Source organism: Alligator mississippiensis, chromosome 3 (assembly GCF_030867095.1).
Source record: "Alligator mississippiensis isolate rAllMis1 chromosome 3, rAllMis1, whole genome shotgun sequence".
NCBI classification, from domain to species: domain Eukaryota; kingdom Metazoa; phylum Chordata; order Crocodylia; family Alligatoridae; genus Alligator; species Alligator mississippiensis.
The window spans coordinates 87,504,151-87,529,840 of NC_081826.1; the positions used below are offsets into that span (position 1 = coordinate 87,504,151).

The 25,690-nt window shown below is 42.5% G+C and overlaps 1 long non-coding RNA gene across 3 annotated transcripts in view; it reads left to right on the forward strand.

Moving 5' to 3' along the window:
* LOC109283073 (uncharacterized) overlaps nt 1-25,690 on the forward strand; it is a 93,800-nt gene that overhangs the window by 34,167 nt on the left and 33,943 nt on the right. The window contains exon 1 of one of the 3 annotated variants that reach the window (XR_009460756.1): nt 1,570-1,810. The exons of the other annotated variants lie outside the window; for them this stretch is intronic. This is a non-coding gene — a long non-coding RNA (uncharacterized LOC109283073). Of the gene's footprint in view, nt 1-1,569; nt 1,811-25,690 lie in introns of those variants that run through there. 3 annotated transcript variants of the gene reach the window in all.

The following is a 25,690-nucleotide window of genomic DNA, read 5'->3' on the forward strand; positions in this document are numbered from 1 at the left end:
CCAAGGCTCCTGCTCAACAAGTTGATGCAAAGCCAGAAAAATTATGGCAGAAACTATAGCCTAAGCATGACCAGAATTTGAACTACTAAAGAACAATTTTGTGTGTGTGTGAACTGTATACATTTCTTCCAAATAAGTTTTTGCTGTTGGTATTGCTGTGCCATTGAACAATTTACATTTTTTTTTTTTTACTCCCCGCCCTCCCCAAAAAATAATTAGAGGTTTATATTTTAAATAAGAAATAGCTGAACGAAATGACATGCTGTAAAATGCCTTGATAGTCTTCCAATGTAAAATGTTTCCATAAGACTTCTGAATGTGGTTTATGTCATAATGCTAAGTAACAATAGAAACAATTTGTTTAAAAAAAAAATTATAATTAATGAAGGCTCTGGAATTTAAAACTTTCAGCTAACAGTTCTTAAGTAGAGTATGCCTCCTTTCCCAAGTTCTTTGATGAACTTTTTGAGAGAAACAGAGTGAAACAATCATCTCTGAAACAATCCTGGATCCTTACCTTAACTTTTTCAAGGGCAAAATTCACAATTGGCATTGACCAGATTAGCTTAAATAAATGTGCCTATGGTATCTGCTAGCTGGGCAAGTTCATGGGTAGAGTAGGACCTGGGCCCCACAACTAGCTGCCTCTATGTCTGGCCTCTGCAATTTCCCTTCATAAACTATCCTCAAAGGGCTATTAACTCTGGACCCAGTCTAGCTCTTTCTTCCAGTCCCCTTATTCCTGTTGGACTTCATGCTCTTCTGTTCCTGGTATCACTCAATAGATAACTTACTTTTCATTTGACTTGTTTATCTGTCAGGTCCCCACAGACACTAATGGGCACTAAGGATTCTGCTTAAATCTCCTTCTGCTCAAATCAGGTATGATGGCTGTGCCTGTTGCTGACTATGCCGGCTACTCCTGAGTCTCTCTTTGTGTTGTCTCTGATCTCTTGCAGTATAACTTCCTGTTTCATTTCTTGGGCTGAAACAATCCCTTTATTCCTTGAAGTACATATATACTTTTCTGCACCATTCCCTGACTCTTCTTTAACCTTGAGTCTTCAGTGTTTGGGATAGAATGTGTCTTAATTGCTATTTCTTACTTTCCTTGAGTGTCCCATACCACAGTTACTTTCTTACCTACAACCGGTGGCATCAAAGCCTTGTAAAACTGTCCCTTAAAAATACATTGATGGTATGTGGATTCATATGGCCTTCTAATAGTCTCTCTCCTGTCTAGTTATCTATCTTCTCTTTAAATACTGTTTTTTCAGTGTCAGTGGTATAGTTATCTGGACAGTACAAAATCCACTCCCAGTTCCACATGATTGTGAGTACAAGAGTTACAGTTATACATTGTAATCAACCTCATAGCTATAAGGCTTGGTCTCGTGAAAGTTTTTCAGGAGTGCTCACTACTTGAAAGTGGATATGATCCAAAAAAATCCCTGTGAAAATTTTTCTAGGGAAATGGCCAGCACCAAATAATACTGATTTGGAAATCCTTTCACAGTGCCTCAGGGGAAGTGTAGTGTAAGTGCTTCTTGTTCCTGTGCACTTCTCTGAGCTGGGTTCTTTGCTTGGATTATATCTCCTGAAAATGAACAGTGGAGAGGGAAAGCAGTGCATCATGGAAGTCCCTGGTTGGGACATACCATGGGAGATGTAGTCTAGCTGGGGAGCTGATCCGTGGAGGAAAACAGAGATATGAGGTGACCAAACTACACTCCAATGCAGTGCTGCAGCAGTATGTCTGACATGAAATATTCAGTTCCTAATTTGAAATGACATTTTCATGGATAATATGGTAGGCAAAAAAACCTAATTTTCTGACAATACAATTTTAATAGAAAATGTTGACAAGTTATATTTCTGCCAAAGATGATTTTAAAATGACAGTTATGTATATGCTAAATGTGAATATGATGAGAACACTTACTGACCTGTAATTGGTCCAGTATTATTTCTGGAGATGGAGGGGTTGAGTTTGCTGATATTGCGTATATTAGTAGAGGCTGGCAATGATAAGTGAAAAGAAGGAGAGACAGGGGCATATATTTGGACAATGTATCAAAGTAAGACCTTGTGTAAATGAATCCATCTCCTGTTGCAATTTTACAAGTCAAATTATGCATTGACATAAAAGTAATGTAAGCCTCACATCAGAGGTGAGTTGGTCAGACAGTTGGCCTTTATTTTATTCTCTTACACTAGTACAAACCAGAAGCAACTCCAGTAAAGTCAGTGGATGTATAAAAAATATATTTTATATCAGTATGAGAATATAACTGATAGAGTTAAGGTTATTTAAGTTGTAAAGTAATGAGAGATATAGGGCTTGGATACATAACATAATTACAGTAGTATAATCTGCTTTTTCACCAGTGTAAACAGGAGCAAACATGTACTGTAATGTACAGCCCTGCACCCCCCTGCACTTGAATTCTGTTTAAAATTACCCAAGGAAAAAACAGGGGTCAAATCACCATGATTTAAGCTATATTGATGGAATTGTCTGAATATAACAGAAGTAAGTTGCCTACTACTACCTGCTCCCCTGCCACCTGTTCGTGAGGTTCTGCAATAGCTCCTACTACATGCAACTATATTGGAATAGCTGGTTGCCTGCTCCAAACACTGGCATTATGTACATTATGACATTGGTGCACAAAACTGATGTAAATTACACAGATAAACTTCACGTGCCCAGGTTCTTAGATAAATCAAGCTTGCCATGGTTATGCAAAATTAATTCAACCTACGTGGCAAGGGAACAAAAGCAAGAGTGTTCCAGGAAAAGTAACTAACAGCAGGGAGTAAGGTTATGTGCTGGGGGACCAGCTTCAACGTCTACCCTCCCTTTGTCCCTTAGGTATATAAATTACTCTTGTTTTGCCTTTCCAGAGAATGCTGTATTGGTGCATGTTCTGCTACTTGACTACTTATACCCAGCAGGTAACATCAGCAGTGGCGTAAGTTACTGTTTTGGTTGGCCCACGTTACAGAACAGTACTGGAAACAAAAACGAAAAGGAAGAAAAGCCTTTTTTAACATAGCATTAAATGCTTCTCCTCTCTGTATGTTCCAGAGAGAGTGTCTCTAGCAAAGCCAAAGATTAAATTTCATGTTCACAGTTGTTTTAAACCAAGATATTATCCTTCAGCTTTTACGTTTTTTTATTCTTTTTGAACTTATCAAAGCATTTAGATTAGGCTGAGAGACTGACTAGAAGAAAGCCAAAATAAATAGTGTAGGTTAAATTACAACTGCAAAGGGACCAAAACTTGAGCCAGGCTTAGAGTTATAGGGATTTCCAGCTATTCTATACAGTACTATAATATAAATTTTGTAGACTTGGCTCACATATCAATTTTCACTATACTGCTGATTTATTTCTGATTTCTAAGGTCATCCCTGCATTTAAAATATAATTTATCTTGTCAGAAAAGTTACTGATGGAGTTTTCAGAGACCCAGGTCAGCCTATAGTTCTCTTCTTTATAGAGTGCCTAAGGTCTTAATCCATTACCTTTGATGCATGAGGCAAAATGTTGTAGTTCTATATTTGCACCTAAGAACTGGAGATGCAGGTAAACTCTGTTTTAAATGCTTATATATAAACTCTGATTTACGTATCTGACAGCTTAGCTGATGTCACTCAAAAGTCAAAAGTCTGACTCTGAACTAGCTTATACCCATTTTACACTGGTATAACTCTGCTAAACGGGATTTACTCATGTAACTAAAATTGGAATCGGACCCAATATGTTTAACAGGGAAGAAAGATAATGGTGATATTTCCAACATAATCCAATTGGTAGAGAGCCCCATGGTGCCAAAGAATTTCTCACTATTACTCTCCTAGCTGGCCAGTGGTTACTTGCATTTACCTTTAGCACTCATCACATGACCTCAAGTAGACACCTTAACTTAGATGCTGCATTTGAGGCAATAGACTTTGTATCTGAATATATAAATTCCCATATATTGTGTATATTTTTATACTTAGTGTAGCATTTCTTCATAGTTTTTCAAAACCAAAATTATTCAGTTTCCTATTTTTTCTAATATTTTCACCCTTTTACTCTCCCTTCCTCCTTAGTCCACCACTGGAAAGTATTTTTCCTGCATATGTATGCACAGCCTGAGGGTCTACCTGTCTGTAGAGCCCCATAGATATCTTGGTAGCTTAGTGGTCCTGTAAAATCTCCAGATCTTTATGGGTACAAGTGACAAGTGTACAGCCAAAGATGGGTGTGTGAGTGGGGCTACTCCCTCAACAAAACTTCATCAGGAAATAAAGATACTCTCATTTTGGGGGGAAGAGTGATACCTCAACATTTGGAAATCATTACATTGGGAAAGGCAATTATTTTGGCTGAAAGGAAGGCTGCTTAATGAGTTTTAGCAAGCTGTCGAGGGCCACATGGGTAGCCTTGCCCCTTGATAGGTGCCCTGCCCCTGGTCGCCATCATGGGACCAGAAGTCTGGCCCCCTAACCCCTGACCTTTGCCACCAGAAGTCCCTCCCCTTGCCTCTGGAAGTATTCCTTTTGGTAAAAGTTTTGCCACCTTGGAACCAGAGAAAAAACAAATTATATTCTAAAATTCAAACACTACTATAACATATATTAATTTGATTTTTTTTAAACATTTTTGTCCTGATTTACGTATGTTTGTGTAGTGTACATAGAGGTGATAACATAATAGCTTAAAATGAAGACTTACTTTTGTATATTGTGGGCGGAGTGTGAAGGTGCAAGTGGGTGGGTGGGTACAGGGTTTGTGGGTGGCTATGGGTGTGGGTATGAGTATATGTGTATGTTGGATGTGGGGGGTGGTGTGAGGTTTGTGGGGGGATGGACAGGTGTGGAGGGTGTGGGAATGGGGTTTGGGGTGGGTGTTTGTGGGGGAGCATGTGGATGTGTGTGTTGGTGGGTATGGGGTTTGTGGGGAATTGTGTGTGGAGGGAGGGAGTCTGGGGGATTGTGGCATTTGTGGAGGGGGTGACTAGGGTGTATGGGGGGAGAGTGGCTGGGGGGATTGTGGAGTGTGGGGTGGCTGGGGTATGTGGGGGGTATAGAGTATATGGCAGCACTAAACAGTATGAATCTATGTGAAATGTTTGTAAATGAAAAATTATCATTGTATTTTTAGTATTTCAGCAAACCCTTGTTTTACAGGAACCAGAATTTGGGCAGGATAGTAGGGCTAACAAAATCACTAGTGGGGGAAAGTGCAGTCGTTAACAAAGTGAAGCTTGTGCCTGTGCCTTGGTCGGTGCTCTACCTAAATGAACAATGCAGTCCATAACAGCCAAATATTTCATCTTGAATCAAGGACTCAGGCCCACTGAATTATATGTATAAACTAGTCTATGTAACCACATATTCCTATCTCTCTTCTTGCCATGGACCTCAATCCCCATCACGTTAGTAAAATTAGAGATAACTTTAAAGCATTAGCTGTGCCTAAATATTGAATTGCAAACACATGTTTAGAGAAGTCCCAGAGTAGAGGGTGGCTGTATATATGGTACACCAACAGTACACTCAAAACTACAGTTTCTAGATACAACATGGCAAAGACAGTGTAAAAGTGTACCTACTTTGTCCTGCAGTGTCTCTGGAAAAAGGCTGTGTTCCAACCCACTGTCAGTTTTCAAAACTCATGGCAGGATTGGGATCTAAATCTGCTTATTTCTCAATCTCTATGTTGGCAAGATGGGGAAACCCTAACACTGTTTGAATGTAGCATGTTAAAACAGCAACTCTTTGAAGCTTCACGTGTTTGCTCCCTTCTCTCCTCCCCCACCTTTTTTACTCTTTAGCCTAGCTCTGCTGCTGTTTAAGCAAGACAGAAAATTATTTAAGAATGAATTGAGAGGCTTCATTCTACCAAAAGGTTAAAGGAACTGGTCTTGGACTTTACACAGCTTCAAGTTTTGTTTGCATGAAGGGAGGAACTGACCTTTGAGTCCAAACTCAGCTTTCCCCTCATGATTGCTAATAATACCTTCAGCACTTTGTCCATAAAGTTGCTGAATACAACATCTTGTATAATGAAACTAGGGTAGGGATAGTTCTGTTCTCCATTCTTGGAAATTTCTTCAGTCCAAAAACTGAATGAATTTTGGCTTTTTAAAACCCAATGGGGGTGTCTCATTTCTGATCTTCTGATCTTTCTGATACTGTGGACACACAAAGCTGATGAGAAACGGGAGTGATTAACCCGATTCCTTTTCATTGAGAAATTAGGATTTAATGCCCGTATCAATAAGAGGAAATACAGTCTTCATTCTTCAATTTACAAAGAGAGAGAGAGAGTGTGAGTGAGCGAGAGGGAGATTAACAAATATAATATACAGGAGCCTAAATTGAAACATCATTTTTCACAGGAAGAAGGCTTTGGCACAGTTCATGCTGTTTGTGATGTAGTGTCTCCAGTCAGCCTCAGTAAAAGTTGGCTGCAGTTTCTCAGAACCTGCCTTTTGAGACTCAGTGACTGCTTTTCTTCCCACAGATCTGATTAAGCTAATTGCACATTTTTTTAAATTATAAAATGGAGGTCATACATCTACATACAATTTGAAAAATAGATGTGTTTGCAGGGTCAAGTTTCACCCTGATTTTACAAAGGTGCTTGTTTTCTCTTTCTCTTTCCTGTTTTCAACTATCCTACTTATGATTTCAAAGGGGCTAGGTGTTGTGGAGCTGGTTTGTAGAGAAACTGATTGGGAGTTTCTGAGATTTTTTTTTTATAGGATCTAGTCATCATGATTTATAATATAAGGAATACCTAGAATATGAAAAGATTCTCCTTCAGCCAAGGTCTGAATTACAATAGTGCAAAGATCTGTGTTTCCTTCTTCCTCCTCAGATTTACACTTCTGACAGTACTGTAAGGCAGGGCCTGTAAAAATATGAAAGGAAAGTAGTAGCCTTCATAAAGTAAGTTACCTGGCAGTACCCCTCACTTCTTTGAGGGGCTTTTTCCGAAGGTAAAGATTGAAATACCCTAGAACATGCTTGAAAAGCAGATGCGTGGTCCCATTCCATACAGACTGCCCCATCAATTACTGAGCTGTTAGATACTACAGTATTTTTTTTTAAAGCATGTTTTAAAGATTCCTTCATCTCTGGTCTACAAAAGTATCAGTCTCAGGAAGCCTCTGCCTAGAAGCAACCCTGTTATATTATCCTCTCTACCCTGCCAACTCATAGAAACAAGAAAATTTGACATTCAGGAGCATAATGCCCCCCTTCATCCACCAGGTCTATGAAAAGATGGTCATAAAAGGCAAGGAATTAATGTGTGGGGGTGAGATGGGTGGGGAGAAAGAAAGCTGTGGTTTAGGGAATTTCCATAAAATGGCTTCAGTAGCTGTCTGCTCATGGAGATTTTCTACAATGTCTGGTATGCACATATGGGTTGACAACAAGTTAAAAGGACTTTGAAGCGCCCATCACAGCTATTTTGTAGTAGCATTATTGCCTTTCAGGAACTGAGCACTTCTTCTATGCATGATACTACATCAAATAAGCAGTATTTAGTATTAGTTTAGCACTTCATGGGTGCATTTACACATGCAATTAATGTGAAGCAATACATTCCGGAGCAGCTTGAGCTGAGTAAACTACTCCTAGGTGCAGCATCTACACAAATTGCTGCTGTCCTGGGCACATGAGCTGGGAAGAAGCAGGCTCAGGCTGCCAAGAAGCATGGGGGGTGAGCCCCAGGCTCCAGGTGGTGATACTGGGCAGCAGAGGAGGTAACTGGGGGCATGAGGTAAAAGTGCAGAGCCATGTGGCTAGGTGGCAGGTACGAGTCTGGCCTGCTGCTGATTGGGCACAATTTATGCCCATGGTCAACATCTACATGTGTGTTTAATTGCAGTAAATTACCCCACTGTAAGTACTATCTTACTGAGGTGTAAATTAGTTTTATTGCGGCCTAATACCATTGCACATTTAGACAGTAACACTTTATTCTACAGCTAATTAGTTTACCCCACAGTTAAGCACATGGGTAGATGTGGCACATATGTTTGAAGGATAAGATTTAATTCTTTAGTTTTCAGTGTGTGGGGTTGTGATCTGGTTTCTGTTACGAAGGAGAAGAGGTAGAAGCCCACTGGGTTAATCAAACCTCCCAACTTTTTGGTAGGTGTGTATACTAAATTCGTTTTCCTATTTGATAGTTGGAAAGACTCAGGGAATAAGGTTAGATGCTTTTCCCAAAGCAACATCAAAGCAAGCTGGTGACAGCGATGGGATTGGAGAATGGGAACACCTTACTCCACTCCTTGGGGGCTTCCCTCCAAACCAATCGCTTAACCTGAGTGTGCAATTTCAAAATGTCTCTCCTGACCTCTGTACCTCACCCTTTGCCTAATATCCCTATGCAACTACAGATTGGATTACCTCACACACACAGATTTTAAACTGATATATGTCTATTGACTTCAAGGATGTTACTTTTCATTAGTTATGTACATGAGAGAAGAAACACTGTGGCTAGGGACAGAAAGTTACACCTAAACTGGTATAAGTGATCAGAAACTGATTCAGACCTGTAACATAACAGAAGCTCAGTGCAAATAAACCACTTTTTCAAAATGGCTGCACCCAGTTTAAGGGAAATCTGGTTGGATTCAGTATCAAACTTCATGATCTGGGTGGATCAGTATCAGTATAGGTTAAATCAATGTATTGAACTTGGTCCTAGATCCCCTCCTGACTCAAGTTACCTCACAGTCCCCCAGCATCCCAAGATGCTTTGCAGCCCTGGGTTGTGCTGCCTACTTTGGTGGCATAGGGCTGGCCCACCGCCAGCTGTCACAGAGTGGAGGCAGTAAAGCCTCCACTCCCTAGCCTGCATCCTACCTGCTCCTGTCAGCCTTGCAGGAAGTGCAAGGGCCAACCAGAAGTAACGCTCTCCTAAACTTGGTCTTGGCCAAGGAAGATGATCTGGCGAGTGGCTTGAACGTTGAGGGTAACCTGGGTGACAGCAACCATGAAATTATCAGGTTCACTGTCCACCACAAGGTCAACAAATCAACCAGCAGAATTGATGTCCTAGACTTCAAAAATGCTAACTTCAACAGGCTCAGAGCATTAGTAGGGGAGGCGATGCAGGACCAGGAAGGGAAGGCAAATGGGTTGTACAAAGAATGGTTGTTGCTCAAGGATACAATCCTCGAAGCACAAAATAAAACTGTTCCCGCAAAGATGAAAGGTAGCAGAAGGGCTGACAAGCCCTCCTGGCTCATAAGGACGTTGTGGTCCTCTTAAAAAAGAAAAAATTGGTGTACACACAGTGGAAGCTAGGGGTTGTCCTCAAGGAGGACTATACAACAGTGGCCAGCACTTGTAGGGAAATGATCAGGAAAGCCAAGGCGGTGACTGAGTTTAGGTCAGCCACAGGAGTCAAGGACTATAAGAAGTCCTTCTTTAGGTATGTAGGCAGTAGAAGAAAAACAAATGGAAGTGTGGGACCCCTGCTTAACACCTTGGGACAGCTGGTAACCAACATTCAGGAAAAAATGAACTCCTTACTGCCTACTTTGCTTCGGTATTTTACCGGAGCAAAGGGAAAGACAAGCGAGATAAGGCTCAGAGGGGACATGCCAGGAATAACAGCCTCCCCACTGTGGATGCTGAGCGGGTGCAATGCCAACTAGAAAAGCTAGACATTTATAAGTCAGCAGGACTGGATCTGAGAGTGCTGAAGGAGCTGGCTGAAGTAATTGTGGAGCCCCTGGCAAAGCTCTTTCAGAACTCCTGGCACACAGGGGAAATACCTGAGGATTGGAAGAGGGCCAACATTGTGCCCATCTTCAAGATGGGGAAGAGGAAGGACTGGGGAAATTATAGGCCAATCAGCCTAACCTCTATCCCAGGAAAAATCCTGGAAAAGCTCATTAAAGAATCTATATGCGATACACTCACGGAAGGTAAGATTCTGAATGATAGCCAGCATGGCTTTGTCATGGGTATGTCTTGTCTTACCAGCCTCATCTCCTTCTATGACTGGATCTCTGACCACCTGGACATGGGAGACAAGGTAGATGCTATATACCTAGACTTCCAAAAGGCTTTTGATCTAGTATCCCATGATATCCTTGTGGGAAAACTGGAAGATTGTGGCCTCAGCTGCTCGATAGTTCAGTGGGTGGGAAACTGGCTACAGGGTAGGACCCAGAGAGTTCTCATAAATGGATCTGTGTCATCCTGGTGCAAAGTGGCCAGTGGTGTCCCTCAGGGGTCCATGCTTGGACCGGTGCTTTTCAACAGCTTTATCAATGATTTGGATGGGGGAGTGAAAAGCTTGCTGGCCAAGTTCATGAACGACACTAAGTTATGGGGCAGTGTGGTCATGTCGGAAGATAGGTTGCAGATACAGGCAGGCCTGGACAGACTCAAGAGCTGGGCAGACTGGAACCAGATGATGTTTAACACTTCCAAATGTAAGGTGCTCCATCTGGGGGCAAACAACCCTCAACACACATACAGGCCCGGTGGTGACAGCTTGACTTGCACCACAGCCGAAAGGGATATAGGGGTAATGATTGACCATCGCATGAATATGAGCCGTCCGTGCGAGGTGGTGGTCAGCAGACCAAATAACATGCTGGCATGCATCAACCGATGCATCTCGTGTAAAACTAAGGAAGTGATACTCCCACTGCAATCAGCACTGGTGAGATCGCAGTTGGAGTACTGCATCCAGTTCTGGATGCCACTCTTCAATAAGGACATGGAAAAGCTTGAGAGGGTCCAGAGAAGAGCCACCCATATGATCAGGGACTTGCAAGGCAAGCCATACAAGGAAAGGCTGAGGGACCTGGGCCTTTTTAGCCTAAAGAAGAGAAGGTTGAGAGGGGACTTGATAGCGGCTTGCCGCTATATCAGAGAAGTGCATCAGGAGCTCGGTAAACAACTGTTCACTAGGGCACCCCCGGGGAAGACCAGGACCAATGGATACAAACTCCTGGAAGGCCGCTTCAGGCTTAATACCAGGAAAACTCCTTCACAGTCAGGGTGTCCAGACTGTAGAATAAACTCCCTCCAAAGGCAGTGCAGTCACCTACCCTGGAGGTTTTTAAGAGGAGACTGGACAGTCACCTCACTGGGGTCATCAACCCCAGTTGTCTTCCTGTCTAGAGTGGGGGGCTGGACCCAATGATCTGCAAGGTCCCTTCCAGCCCCTAACAATCTATGAAAGCACCAGCCCCACCTAGCAGGGATCTGCGTGGTGAGTTGTGGGGAAGCCCCACCAGAGGTGGGAGCTTTCCCCCCGCACAGCACAGTGAGCCAGGCTGCAAAAGCTGCAGACCTGCTCCCTTGCTGGCTGACAGCCTCTCTGAGAGGCGGGGGGAGAAACTTACTCCCCAGCCTGGCAGTGGCCCTCCCAGCAGTGGTCTGTGCAGTGTGGTGGGGGGGAGCAAAAACCCCAGTCCTGCCCACTTACCAGCCACCAGCCTCTCTGTCCCAGCTGCAGGTGAGGCGCAGCAGGCACCAAGAGCCCTGTGTGTGCCCAGGGGCTTCATGATCCCCTGACCCTTAGGGATCACAGCAGCCACAATTCCCAGGGCTTGGTGGTTGCACCCCTGTGGCTGAGAGCCCTGTCAGCTTACAGACTCCCAGCCTCAGAAGAGACCCTGATACATGTGCAAATTAAAGTTTGATAGTAAGCAGCTATAAAGTTGGTACACATTTTCAAGATCTAACTTTATAGCTGGTTGGAGCTTTTTATCATGTAATAGGTACTTTGCTTGTGCAGCTGGTCTCAAGGTAACTGCACAATTAACTGGTTAATTGTGCAATACCTGTAACATGTAGAGGGTCCCTAGTTATGCTCCTGGCTGCCACTGATGATACTGGACCAGTGGTGATGTGTAGGGGGTGCACGTGCACCCCCTGAGAGCACTGGTGCACCCCCCTGATGGCCACACTTGCTGCTTAGGCAACGGGCAGGGGAGGCAGGTGGGAGCCCCACCCTGTGACCGCTGGCTGGGGAGCAGGGCTGCCAGGTAAAGCAGCCGTGCTCCCAAGTGGTGCATGAGTACCGGCTAGGGAGTGGGGCTGCCAGCCACGGCTGCTTTTTGGTGAGTGAGATTGGCCGCAAGGGGACCCCCCAGTCCCTGACTGGTCGCTGCGGGGACATATGCCCCCCTGACTCAAGAGGCAGCACTAGTCATTCATGTATTGGACCCTGAAACCTTTAACCTTTGGGGGCAGTTTGTGCTCTGTGTCTCTTTCTAGGTTTTTATAACATGCCCAATAGAGGGGGCAGCTCTTATTTCTGTTACAGGCAGAAACAGATCAGATGTGCCATCTTTTCCATAGCTAGAGCTGCATGCATTATTTATAGCAGCTTCTAGATTCAGTTCCTATCAGTTACTGTGGTGGGACCTCTTGTTTTGTTTGTTTTCCCCATTTTTCCCACAGGGTAAACTCCACTTGACTACTGTGTGCTGCCAGTGCTCATGGCTGTTGCTGTCTCTATTGAGTGTATAGTCTGTTTGTCACTTAGAGCAGTGTTTCTCAACCCATGGATCGTGACCCAAAAGTGGGTCACAAGAATATATGAAAGGGTCATGAACAAAAATAGATTAACAAACATTAAAAATGGATTCTCCTTTAAAGGAGAAAACCCTGGGAAACCGTGGCTTTTCCCTTGCAGGCTGGCAGAGTTCCAGCCTGCAGGGGGCTGATAGAGGCTGCTTGGGCCCTCCCTTTCCCCACACACCCAGCCCCTGCCCCCTGGGGACCAAGGGGGTAGTGGGTCGGGAGTGAGGGGCACTGGGTTGGGACTGGCCATCAATGTTTACAAATGGGTCTTGGTCCAAAAAAGGCTGAGAACCACTGACTTAGAGCATCTTTATAGCCTCTCTATTGACCCTGGGACTACTACTGAGAAAATAAACCCTGGCCACTCACTCTTGTCCCAACATACCAGAGGCTGGTAATTAGACTCGACAGCTTATGAGTGGCTCTGAGTAGCTGGGAGACCCTGAGACAAAGAGCCTGAATGCAGCCCAGGGGCAAATACTGGAAGCTGCTTAGGGGCCACTTCAACCTTTCTAGTTTACCTGTTGCCAATCTTGTGCATGCACGAGGAGAAATGAACGTATGATGCGTATTTTCTTAGTGAAATCCTGGAGTTGGGAGGGAGGCCATACAGACATAGTTTCAGAAGTCATAGCATATATTTCTTTTTGCCTGGGGACTTACTGGCAGGCTGGTTTTGTTTGCACAAACAGTGAATCTGACCTACAGGGGGACTAGACCCATGCATGCATCATTTCCAGACTATTATGCTCCTCCCCTATTCATCAGGCTCCACTCACATCTTCCCTTCCCCGCTCATTACCCTCTCACGCATGAAGGCCCAGCACAGACTTCCCTAATTAGTCAATAGATTTTTATCACTGCTATTTAGAAAGACCCTCAGCTTGAGCAAACACAAGCACAAGAATGGTCCCTTGGAGAGGAGAAGTAGAATACAAATTCTCTGACAGTCAGATTGCATTGGATGTGAACAAGCAAACACAGAGATCAAACTCCTTTGGAGTTTCTCTGCTTCCTTCTCATACAAGGTACAGGAGGTAATCTAGGTCTGCTGCTTAGGGATTGCAAGGGAAGGTTGATTGGCTTGAAATGAATTTGAATACATTCCACCACAGTGTGAGCCAGTGGTGAAGAGGTTAATAACCAAAACAGGGAAGAGAAGCAACTGGGTGAAGTGCGTTATTGTCTTGTGTCTGGATGTTTTACGTAGAGCTGTCATGAAACCTCACAGACTTAAGAGGTCCTACACTCTGGTTCCTGTAGCTTTAAAGTGCTCAGGATGATTTAGTGAAGGGGAGGGATGCCTGATCAGAGAAGTGCCTTTCACTTTTTTTTTTTTTAAACATGTCACTGATCAAAGCGGTGCCAGGGAGGCTAGGAAGAGCAGGATTCTAATGGATCAGCTGTGGAAAACAAGCCAGCAGACAAGTCCCAGTTCTCACGTGTCTCATAGGGGACTACTAGCAGATTAGGAAAAAAAAAACCCAAAATCCTCTAGCTGACCTCATGTCAAAGAGTTAAGTGTTATTTGGAAGGGACTAAAATAGGCATTTTTTCCTTATAAAACCAAAAAATATGTTTCCCAAATAGCTAATGATAATTTAAGAGGCCAATGGAAAGATTTATACAATTGAGACAATAATTTATTTTAGGCATACTTAAAACATTTGGTTTAAAGGCACAATGGATTCTGTTATCAAAGTGAAAGCACCAGTGGTCCTTTCTCCACACTACTCGTGGAGCTATGAACATGTCTGCATGTTTGCTAAGCTTCTACATTTTTATTTTTGCCTTTCTTTATATTATATATAGATTCACACATACATGTTATTCCTTTATTTAAAAAGCCCTACACATACATGTGTGTTCAGATTGCTCTCAACTATGCAGGAGTTCTTGGCACACATTCACAGACTGTCCTTCCTAGTGTATGCAAATTCAGTGCTGTTAGTAGGTTTTGGCTATAAAAAAATAAAACCTTATACTTATCCACTGCACAGGTGAAGCAGAAAGAATCATGCTAAACCATTTTTTTCACATTGCCTCCACTGAGAGACCTCACTTACAGGTGAGAGGGTATATCCATTCCCTCTACTCAGACTCTAACAAAGCACTGTATTCATCAAGGGTGCTATTGAATACTAATTACAAGATATTGTAGCTTCTCCTAGGAAATGCTCTGAAACCATTATCTCATTTCACCATTGCAGAACTAACTTGTGTTATCTACCCTTCAGTTATTCCTCTCCAGAAGTTCAAGTTATACAAGAGATAAATTAATTCCTATTATTACCCATTTACACAGAATTTGAACCAGTGACCCAACTGCAATTAAGCCGTTGTGCTAGCTAGTTCTTCCTATTGTAAATTGGGTAGATGTTTGAGGCAATGATCATCCAACATAAACTTGGTTGGTCTGGCCATGTCATCTGAATGTCCAACTCCAGATTTGTGAAGCAAGTTTTATTCTCTCCATTCAGCCAAGGTGTACACTCAAGATAGGGGCAGAGAAAACATTTCAAGGATGTCCTTAAGCACAACTTTAAAAAATGCAACATTGATATCAGCTTGTGGGAGATTATTGCCCAGGACCACCCCAAATGGAGGAAAAGTCTGCTGTAGAAATCTTGGTACTTTGAAACTTTACAACAGAAACAGGAGATGGAAAAGCAGGAGCGGCAAAAACATCATGTCATGGACCAAATCAAGAAACCAGCGCCACCCATCCCGCCCAGAAAAACATGTTCAAGCTGCAGTAGAGTCTGTCAATCCCAGATAGGTCTCATCAACCAGCTTAAGACATACAGATAAGACAATCATGGAAGCTGATCATCCTTGACTGCGAGGGATTGCCAAAGAAGAATAAATCAGATAGAAGCAACAGGTCAGGGTCCAGGTTTATGAGGAATGTGACGAGGATTATGTTAAAGATCCTTGTGTGGCAGATGTTTTTCACACATTTTGGTATCATTCTGGAGAGAAGGTGCTATTCTGTGTTCCATTCTCTTTTATCCTGGCTTCCTGGTGTGATTTTTACCAAGCAGCCCAACAGCAAAGCGTCTACCGCCTTCTGCAGAAAGAAACCTCTCTGGTGCATTTTAGCTACATTAAAACCTCTTATGCAGTCCTCAGCATCTGCTGCCTGTGCTGCCCTGACTAATCACACAGTTGTGGAACAAAACTAAAGACTTCTGAGAGCCAGTGAATGAAGACAAGGTAGTTATTTGATAAGTTAGCTGAAATCCCTGGATTATGTAAACAAAGAATGAGTTCACTTTGCACAAACATCTACATTTTCACTAGAATAAATCTGTAACTAGCTTTCATCTTTGGCTAAGGAAAAAGACAGTATGTAAAAATATACACTGGTATGTAATTATGTGCTTCATATTTTATACTCATAAAAGGTAGAAGGGTTTCTTATGAGGTGTACTCTGATTTATGTTTACATCTTTCAATATATTTGACAGTGTATACTGTATATATGGTGTATTTACAACTTTCCTTTAATTTAATATATTGCAGTGTGAGTTATGAAGTTAGTTTTATCTATGGAATGTTCTTCAAATAGTGCTGATAGAGATGCAAAAAAGTAAATATCAACATGTCGATATCTCAAATTCACAGGTGAGGGAATTGGACAAAAACAGGTGAAAACACATACATATGCTTGAAAATATCAGGGGGCCCAATTCATATTAATAGTTACTACTTTGAATTGTTCTGATGGCTAAAAGTAAATATACTTCCAATTTAAGGTCCCTTTACGCAGTCGGAGAAGCGTAAGGTAATTTTCATAGGAATGTTAATCAGTCCCTATATCTGATTTTGATCTCAGCTGTAGCAGTTCTACACAGGTATAATTTCGCTGAGTTCAGTGGAGTTGCTTCTGATTTTATACTAGTGTGAGATCAGGATCGGATCCTTGAAACACAAAATGGTCCTTTGAAGTCTGATTTTATTGTGCCATTGTACTGAAGTTCAGATGTAGAACCAGATCTGAATCCAATTTTTTTTTCTAGTTGAGCCCATTATACAGGTAGGCCCATACTGTAACACTGTGTTTGGTGTTTGTAAAGTGTCTTTGTTTAAGCCTGCATCTTAGCAACAGCTTTACAAAATATTTCTACTAATGTTTGATTCTCAGAAAGCTGTGGATTTTGTAACTGGTGTCTAGCACTGGAATGGTGCTATCCTCTGCCCATACTCAAGCCAAAGTATTTCTTTCCCTGCTGTCCCTTAAAGAGCCAAAGATCATGCTCAATGCCCTTCATAGGTAGAGGAACAATCGGAGGAAGCATTTCAGAAAGGTCGTTCCTCCCGTCTCCCTGGAGCGTGTTTTCTTAAATCAGTGGCGGCAAAGATCAAGTAGCGTTAAAAGAAAGATTTTCCACCTCAGGGCATTATGCATTAGAAGTACTGTACATTACACATGACCAAGCTTTAATTTCAACAAAGATCCTCCTGACAGACAGAGGAAGGGCCACAAGCAGGAAACAAGGGGAAAGGAAGGGTGTAGGTTACAGAGCTGCAGAGACCTAGGGGAAAATATCTATTAAAACCTTTGGATTTCTGGATTTTCTACAGAGATTTATTAATCCTCTTTAATATTAATGCTCTACTTGGTAGCCTGAGAGGAGGCTGAGGTGTGTGCTTGGGTGACAATAGGGTATATGTTGGAGGGATAGGAGGAGTGGCTTTGTGTGCCTGTTGTTGACAGAGAGGGACAGAAAAGAGGTGGCATAAGCATAAGAAGCCTCACTCAGAATGAGAACGTGTATATCTGAGCAGGTCCAAGTAGGGGGTGTTTTCCAGAGACAGGAAAGGCTAAAGTGTCTGAGGAGGTCATCTAAATACTGAATGCATTTTGTTTGGCTGACAAGTGGTCTGGCTGAGGAAGTGTGGTACTGAGTGAGAAGAACAGGTATTCTGAGCAAGAGGGCTGTACATCCAAGTGAGTGGTTCATAGTTATTTGCTGAGAGTATAAATTAAATGCTATAAAGTGAGGTGTAGGCCTTGTTCCAAACCTGTAATGGACCATAACAAGAATGGGATTTGGCCCATATGGCTCTGTAACATATGAGGCGTTCTAATCTCCTAGTGATTGTCCCAGGAACTTGGGATGGCAAATACATTGGCATCACCAGTATGATCTAGGGCAGTAGGATGTCTTTTAGAATCATAACATCATAGAAAATTAGGGATGGAAGGTCACCTAGTCTAACCTCTTGCTCAAAGCAGGACCATCTCCAACTAGATCATTCCAGCCAAGGCTTTGTCTAGTTGGGTCTTAAAAACCTCCAGGAGGTCCACAACCCCTTTGGGTAACCTGTTCCAGTGCTTTACTACCCCTTTTTGTGAGAGAGATTTTTCCTAATATAAGACCTAAACTTCCCTTGCTGCAATTTGAAACCCTTGCTCCATGTTTTGTTATCTGCCACCACTGAGAACAGTTGAGCTCCATGCTCTTTGGAACCCCCCCTACTTCTGGTAGTTGAAGGCTGCTATTAAATCCCCTCAGTCTTCCCTTCTCCAGACTAAATAAGCCTCAGAAGTCTTGTGCCCCACCCCTATAACCATTTCCACTGCCCTGCAATGGACTCTCTCTAATTTGTCCACATCCTTTTGGTAGTGGAGGGCCACTTTGGTATGAGAGACCTGATTTAATTCTACAAAACTATTTTTTTCCACCTGGGCTAGGGACAGACATTACACATAAAGCAGTTTAAGTGATCAGAAACTGGTTTAAAGCTGTAATAGAACACATGTTCAGTGCACATAAACCAGTTTGAAAATGGCTGAAACCAGTTTGAGATAAACCTGGAAGAATGTAGCATCATACTTAACTGATTTGGTTCAAACCAGTTTATGCAATGTCATTCCCAGACCCCTTGCTGGTTTAAGTTAAATCCCCCAGCAGCTGAGTATACCAGCATCCCGGCATGCTCTCTGGGCTGGGCTGTCTGCTCCACAGCAGGGCTAGACTCTCCCCTCTGCTGGAGCTCAGCACAGACTTGCAGGCACAGCAGGGTCTGCTGTCTTCCCTGTGCCTCCTCCCCCCCGCCTCACTACTTAAGCAGAGATTCCTTCCTCCTCTCTTTTATAGTTCAGACCGTAGCCAGCACATGGTATGCTAGCTAATGCCGAGAGGTGTCTGTCTGTGTGTGTGTGTGTGTCTCTCTCTCCAATTTCACTGGGATAGGCAAATTGGGCCCAGAGAGAGAGAGGCAGGGTATTATAAACCATTCTATAATTTTGTGTGCATAAATGCCTCAAAATACATAATATTTGTTCTCTCACACACACACACACACACACACACACACACACACACACACACACACACTGAACACTTAGGGCTTTTGGAGCTAATCAACAGGTCAGCCAGTAAGCTGTTTAAGAAGTTTGTAGTGGGAAGAGAGGCTATTGTTTTGCTAATCAGATGATAAAGACTGTTATTAGCCTCCCACCCCGCTCCAAGCTGGCTTGCTTTCCTGTCAGTTTGCTGCAGACAGTATGATGAAGCAGGGAGGGAGATTGAAAACCACTGTATCATCAACAGATGCATGCACTCCAACTCCCCACCCCAGTCTCAGCATGCTAACCCGGGGCTGAGGGCTGGCAACACTCCCACTCCTTAAGCAGCTGCTGGGGAAAAGCCTGGGACCATACAGGCAGACCTCCCTAATGAGAGAGTCCTGCAAGGGCCTGGCCATGCCCCACTCAGCTCAGCTCCCTAGTGCCCTCCGGCATCTAGCTTGAGCCACTGCAGGCATGTGCCTGAATTTCCTCAGTCCAGAGAGAATGTCTGTTCAGTTTCAAACCAGTTCAGCCTAGTCAGGTTAGACTAAGCTGCAAAGATTGAATAAATTCAGGCTCAGGCCTTTTGAATGTCTGCCCCTAGCCTAAAGGGACTTCTTCATAATTCAGCTAATTTGCTTCTCATCATTGTCAAACAGTAGGTGCTGTATGTTACAGATGAATAATATATCCTAACAACTGAAGAGAACAATTCACTATCCACAAACCTGTAATGACTATGTAGTTTCTAACAGCAAAGCAAAAATATTGACCAATAAATACTTAGCCATAAATAGATAAGAATGAGACAGGGATTCTTTCACTGACCCATTACTCTTCCATCATGTTTGCAGTATATCCAGCTTGTCACTTGTATATGCAGCCTCTGAATGACAGTGCTAACCTTGGTATCTCCTATGTAACCAAAAGTAAAACAACACACATATCTAGTGCATATAATATTAACAATGTACTTTACGCTTCCAGATAAAGCATTTGCTTGACTAAGGTACATCGGCCAAAACCTCTTAAATTTACCAAATGACAGACTCAATTAATTAGTACAGATACATTGAACTCAGTTACTATTCTTTCAAGAACTGGCAATGGGTGAATCCAGGAAGGTTTGTAAATTCAGTTTGGGTGGGGTGAGATAATCAAACAACAGTTTGGATGATCATCTGGACTTTGCTTAAACCTCTTGAGACCACAAAATTTGGCCTGGAAATCTTGTCTGAACATTATGATTTAGATAAAAACTTTCACAAATGTGTGCTTTTACAGTACAGAATTATTATTGCCTGATTATCCTTTCACTTACAGTGTAATTCCAGTGACTTCAGTGGAATTAGTGATGATTTACAGCGGTGCATACAACAAAAGAATTGAAACATGCATGATAAAATGAATGTTAATGAGATCTTGAGATTAAGTCAGGAAATTCTAGAAGGTTAGGTCTGCAGTAATGTTTTTTTTCATACAGTATGCATAGATCCTGTGGACCAAGAGAAGCTGCCGCTTGCAGTACTATAAGAAAGGAGGAGGACAGAGGAGCTTTTTGCCAGCCTACTTTATCCATGCAGTGGGCATACAGTATAACTGATCAGTTGCTCATATAAGATAAAATGAGTTTCCTCTTGTGCAAAACTAGTGAGAAATGAACAGAGCAAAATTTTGGGTCTTATGGGTCAGAGCCAGGCTGGGGAAACTGAAGACATTCAGGAAACATTACCCCTGTAAAAGGGGCAAGGACTATAATGAACACTAAAATCACAATATCTTAAAAAATACATCTTATTCTATTGTCAAGTTAGCACTAACCAGTATCCATGCCATTACAAAAAAGCATCTACAGAAAAGTTTAGAATTGCCACCAGTCTGAGATCACTTGGTGGTGAAGAAACCCTAAGGGTAGGGTTTGGCAGCCATTATAATGGTGTTAGCAGCACAAGGAAGCAAATAATGTGCCCAATGGAAAAGAGAGGAGCAAAGGCAGGAAGATCATACTAGTTATCCAAGTCACAGTACAGTGAGGGCACCAGAGCTAACAACCCAGGCACCATGAAAAGTACTCTGTACATGGAGGTCAGGCAGGCCATGGGTTTTCACTCCCATCCAAATGATGGATGCTGTCCCAGTGACAAGGCTAATGTGAAACCTCAACCAAATGCCCTGCTGACTGATTGAGGAGCTCATGCTGAAGTACTGCCTGCCAATTGAACCTCATTATCCTTGGGTTTAGCATAGTCTCTTAGAAAAGAAATATTACATCCTACAAGACCTTTACATTGACTTACTGTTAAGCAGGCTTGTTGGAAGCCCAGTTTCATGTCTAGGAAGAGAAATAGCTCAGTGGCAACAGAACTGTCATTTCTCCAATTCAGTTAAGCACCATGTGGACATATTTCATTTAACCTGACTCTTAAATTGTCAAATAATTTTAGAACAAAAACTGAAGATAAAACTATGTAATGGCTTTAATGCACTGTTCCTTTTCAGGGGAAAAAAGGCTCTTATCCCAAACTATTACAATATGGATAGGGTATCTGTATATTAAAAGCATCCAGTGCAGTTCAGTAGATTAACATGAATGGCAAGATGGGGAGATATGTGAGAACATTTCTATCAGCAGGGGTGGCTGACAGTTCAGATTTGGAAAATATATAGTGTTTGTTTGCAACTGGATCAGATCCATAGCCGGTGTGAACTGACTTAGTTCCACTGGCTGTGTTGGAACTAAGCCCATTCACACCAGCTGCAAATCTATCCCTTGCATTCCAATTCTGAGTACAAGGTGACAATTCAATAAGCAGCAGATTTTGTACCACAATGGGCATGTCTACACATTCATTAATGCGCTGTAATAACAGGTACTAACTCAATGCATAGTAACGGGTGCTACTGCGCAGGAGTGCTGGCACACACCTTTTTAGTGATGCTAATGTGCAGTAGACTAATTCTACTGTACATTAGCATGGCTTTTGCCATGAATTAGTCTACTGTGCATTTAGCATCTTGTGTAGATATGCCCACTTATTCCTAAACTACCCAGAAAATTTAGAGGGTGCACAGAGTGTGTGAGCCTCCCAGCACATTAGTGCACAGCTCATACAAGAGTCAGGTAGTTTTCCTTCATTTGTGTGCACTTCCTTAATCACACATGGAGTGAGATGATTGCTATCCTCACATTACCCTCCCAGTAAAGCTAAAGGGTACAGATACCACAGTAATGTGCAAAAGAGAAAAACACAAGCAGAAGAGAAGAGAGCCAAGAGTACCTCTACCTTAGAAAGAAGCCTTCCCGCCCATCCCCCATGTCTGTCTGAATTATTCAGGTCTTGCAATGATACTTAAAGCCTTCCCTGTTTGGATGCTGATCAGCAGACTACCATTAAGTTTAATAGCTCTTTTCAGTATCACTTCATTCCCCTTATCTCTTCTCTTCTTTGACTTGGCCTTTGAACATTAATCTGCTTTCTAGTACAGTCTGCACCCACCTTTGTTTGCTTTGTACTTGCCTAACTGTAAACTTGTTAGGGACAGAGTGCTTGTTACCTTGATCAAGACCTTTTTAACATATTGAGGGGCATTCTAGGCTAAAACAGGAACTTAATCCCAGCCCCTTTGTTCCCAATGGCAAACTGCCATTGAGATCATTCTTTAGGTCCAGGATGTTGCTTTAGGCCTATGTATAGTTGTGATCTGAAGTCCCACAAAATCTCTGGGCAAAAAGAGGAATAGCATTCACTTATGACAATGGGATTTATTTATTTATACTCCACAGAAGGATTCCAAAGAGTTTTGGTCTGGACACATTTTTATTTTTCATGTGTTTGCCTTGGTATATCTGGAAAGCAGAGAGAGGCTTGATATTATAAACCATTCTATATTTTTGTGTGCATAAATGCCTCAAAATACATAATATCTGTCCACTCTCTCTCTCTCTCTCTCTCTCTCTCTATAGGAGGGTTCAACAAGTCATTCCTACCAGCAATGAAAAGAGACTCACTTTGAGTATACCATTTCATAAAATTGTTGGTTTTTTTTTCCTTTGCCCCACTTCATAGGAAGGAAAGCAAATGTTTCTGGCACTCCACTGTTGGATTGTTAGCATATTTTCTTTAAGAAAAAAATAAAGAACATAAAAGATGTTTGGCATAGTTGCATTTGAGAAGTGTTGAGTGCCAAACTCAAACATTGAAAACAAATGTGTGTTTTAACTGTCACTTTCTCCATGATCCTGGGAACTGCTGCCTGATTTTCCCAGTGACTTGGAACTGTTATTATGCTCTTCTGCAGTACATAAAATATACCAGTATAACTAGTATCATGCAGCTTGAACAATGCTGCTAAGCTTCTGGTTGACTGCCTGGATCATGATGTCAGCAGAGCCATATCTTCATCACATGGTACTGGCAACAGTAGCTCAGTCTCTGCATTCAAACTGTCAAGCACATCTCTTGTGAGCAAGAAATCCTTCTTCATTTTTTGTTGTATTGTAACTAGACAGTGTGTATCTGTACTAATAATATGAAATGTCACACTTATCCATGCAGGAAATAGTTTCTGTCATCCTGAAAATGATCAGCTGGCTCTAGTCTTCTAGACCCAAAGTTTTCCTCTGTGAGCATCAGCCAGGAAATATGGGAAATGTTTTCTCACTGTCCCATGAATAAAGGCAGTGGGAAAACACTCCACACCCATTGATTAACTCCACACCCATTTACCCCTTAGGTGTGTCATCTACTAAGGCTTTGCTACTGGGACCTGTCAGAGTGTGACCCTAGTTAGATAGCATAAACTAAAAGTAACATCACTGAAGTCAGTGGGCCATATCCTAACTCTTCTTCCAGCCTCTTTTTGTAGCATGAGGGTATTAGAAAGCTGCTCTAAATGGCAGCTTTCTAGCCGCCTAAATGGCATTATTGGCACTTAAGCATAGGTTACAATTCTATTGTCCCTACACTGTGGACAAATAAGTATGCAGCCATAGACTGAGTATGCACAGTAGTCTACTCAGGTACACAATTACATACACACATCTGTTGTGGATGGAAGAGGAAACTCTTCCATTGTTTGAGCCCCAAGAGAAAAGTGGTTAGGTTACTTGCCCAGCAAATTGGACACCTGTGTTCTAGGGGTCTTCTTTGCCCAGCAGGTGTTTGTTCCTGCATCTCTCTGAATTCCTACCACCATGTTTTAACTACCATAGCATAAGTTAGATACTATCTACTTCCCTTCTCTGGCACTGCTTTTAAAGCTATCCCCTAGATAGCCATAAAAGCAAGATACATGGGGCCTGGAAGAAGAAAGCAAGTTAGAGGATGCATCTCTGTGAGAAGGCGGCCCCTCTCTAGAAGGGGGAAAGCCCTGGGTTCTAGTCTGGATCCTTGCTAAAACCTTGGAGAGTCCTTCACGCTCTGCTTTTAATTGGCTTCATGCGTACATTCTTAGTCTATGCACATGTTTGTGGTATGTGACTAGCAATATGCTATTTAGGTGCAAAGACAATCAAATTCACCTCATTTGTGTACATTAAGTGTTTAAGGCTAGGTACAGATATTCAAAAAGCCTGAGGCAGAATTGATCTAAGTTACACAGCTTTCTGTAAGCAGTGTAGTTGAGATCGGTAGCAAACAGAACACACATTCACTCTTTGGTGGGGGGAGTAAATCTTAGACCAAGTTATGCCATTTTTAAACCAGCCTGTGTGTGCCTAGCTCCCTTTCTGTTACAAGTATAGGCTGGTTTTGCAGGGTTTGAAATATAGAAGGGGGGGGGGGGGCTAAGCCCCCCCCATAAGACATGAGAGCACCCCTCGCCTCCATAAGAGACGAGAGCCTTGGCCTGCCCTGCACCTTTCTAAGCAGCTCAGGTGGCGGTGGCAGTGGTGGTGGCTTCTGGCTGCCACTGCTGCAGACCCCCCACAAGAGTCCAAGTGTAATTCGAACCCTGTGGTTTTGTGTGCCAAACTTCTGTTCTGTTATAGGTATAGCCTGATTTCTGATCACTTATACTGGTAAAAGTGTAATGTGTGTACCTGGCCTACGTGTCTAAGTGCCACTTTGATGTCTTATTTTCCCATAGACTTCATTAGACCTACTCCTAATTTAAACTGGAGTAAATGGGAAGAGAATCTCATCTGTGAGAAATCCAGGCAATCCATGTATGATCCATCTTTGACAATCAGCTCTCCTGGGACCTTCATGGTTACAGTTTACTTAGAATAGAATTTGCAAACAGGGGCTGGCTTTAAAGCAAAAGTGAAAGGAAGCAAAATCTAGACTAGAGTTTTATATACCGTTGAAAAGCTGTTCAGACACTTTACTGGTGATTTTATAATTGGTTTGACATCCTGTGTGTTACCTCATCACAACAACTATCCTATTTTGCAAGAACTGCAGAAGAAGTGATTCAGTAAGAAAACTCATCCTGTAAAAGTCAGAGACTTCAGAAATTGGCTGTATGCTGTCTGCTCTGGTCTGAAAGCAGGTCATCTCTCTTAATTCCCAGTGCATATTGTTCCTACTAAGGAGCAAAACCTTAAGAGGAAATCACATCAGTGAAGGGAGCGCCAGCTCCTTTGTACTATTTTTCAACCCTGCCTTGGGAGCCAATAATCTGTCATTCCTTGAATAAACAAGCACCTTATCATATCACAAACATTTATTTAACCCTTTTCTCCTGAGCTTTTACCAGCCAAGCAAAGTGGCTAGTGGGGGTAGCCCAATCCCTAGACTATTCTGGCAGAAAGGACAAATTTCCTGTGTATTACACCCAATCTGTAAAGTGTCAGGCTGCCCTTCTTCAGCC